The sequence below is a fragment of the Orcinus orca genome, chromosome 3 (genome assembly GCF_937001465.1).
Source record: "Orcinus orca chromosome 3, mOrcOrc1.1, whole genome shotgun sequence".
In the NCBI taxonomy this organism is placed as follows: domain Eukaryota; kingdom Metazoa; phylum Chordata; class Mammalia; order Artiodactyla; family Delphinidae; genus Orcinus; species Orcinus orca.
This window is the reverse complement of record NC_064561.1, coordinates 155,910,912-155,912,720: the sequence shown is the minus strand read 5'-3', so window position 1 is coordinate 155,912,720 and position 1,809 is coordinate 155,910,912.

The window sequence follows — 1,809 nt, the reverse complement described above, 5'->3', positions numbered from 1 at the left end:
GAGGACTTATTTAGTCCATGGAAATTTATAACTAGAGCTTTCTTGAAAGGATATTCAGCTCAAGACGCAAAACACACGGATTTTTGTGAATCAGGCTTATGATTTTCTAACTGAGCATTCAAAACACAATCAGAGACGAGAACACAAATTATTATTTGAGGCACAAACTTGTCACCGTTTCTTTGGTTTGGAAGATGTGTGAAAGACACAACAGGTGGAGGAGGTAGATTATGTCCCATTCAGTTGGCTTCTTGCTCTGAAATGTTCCTTGAGCTTGTAGTCCAGAGTGTGACTATAAACAGGGCATCCCGTATCTGTCACGGATCTGCCTCAACCCTGAAGAGGGGCTTCCAGGGGCTGATACAAATGCCCCACCTCCTCTTTTCTCATCTTATGAGATTGTCACAGTAACTGTAATGATGACAAGCTAACTTATGCAGCTTTCAAAGACTCTCTGTTTTACCCTTGGGGAGATGTTGTTCATCTTGGTTACTATAGCCATTTTTACAAGCCCATAGGACCGATTTTACCCAATAACAGTGAATTAAACAGAAGTTCAAAAGTCACTGTCCACTCAGCATCTCTGTACTTGTCACTTTATAATCCTAGTCTAGTGGCTTCTTTCTAAAAGAGCCAAGGTGAATCAAGACAGTGGTGTTTCATGGCCAGAATCCGGGCTAGATTATCCGTGAGAAGACACGAGCAGAAGAAGTATGCCCTTCAGGAGCCCTGTCTGTGTGTTGATGACAGAACCGCTATGTACCTGTGCCTTCAAACATGAATGATGGTTTAAGGGGGAACATCCAACAATTACTAAAAAGTCAGCCAGGCTTAACAAATATCACTGCTTTAACCATGAGGCCATGTTGGGGACAATTTTGATGGACAAACTAGTTTAAGGAGAGTCTGAGTGACCTCTGTCATTGTCTCAGGCTTCTGCCCTGTATAAGTAGGTACCAGTGTGGTCTGCATGTACCGTATGTTACTGCAAAGCAGTGCGGCAATCAGATTTTCACAAATAGAATCCCATTTTACATACATGGGGAAGACTATTTAAACAAGGGGTCTTTTCCTGTAAAGGGCTAGATGGTGAAGATTTTACACTTTGCGTGCTGTACGGTTTCTGTCTCAGCGACTTCACTGTGCTCTTGCAGCCCCAAAGCAGCCATGTTACAACAGAACTTTACTTACGAAAACAAGTCGTAGGCCAAATTTGGCCCCTAGGCCATAGCTTGCCAACTCCTAAATTAAACAAATAATTCTTGAACGCCTACTATGACGGGTGAGGCATCAGTAACCACCAGGGATACACAAAGAACAAAACAGAATAGTTACTGTGCTTGTGGAACTCTCTAGCGTGTATGTTCTGAGATGAGAGGTAGACAATTTAAAATATACCTGCAATAAATGACTTCATTAAGTGCAGAATCTTTCTTTAAAGCAAAACTCACCCCAGACATGCCACTGATAAGTTTGTCAGTTTAGATTTTTGTCTCATGATACTTTTAAAGCAGGACTAGGCTAGTTTGAACCTGGATTTGAATCTACCACCTTAGTCTGAAACAAGCCTAGTATGTTTGGGGGCTGCCAGGGACACCAAAGAGGTACAAGCATCTCAAAGGCTCCATCCCTTCCTTCCCTCCACTTCTGCTTATAGCAACACTCCTTTTACACACACTTCCTGTTTCTGGCACTTGCCTTCTTTTCTGCTGTTTATACTTCCCCCAATACTTCCCCCCTGTGGTTAAACAAGTATAAAGTCCTAAAGCTGTAGATTTAAGTTGCTCTCTCTCTCTCTCTCTCATTCAT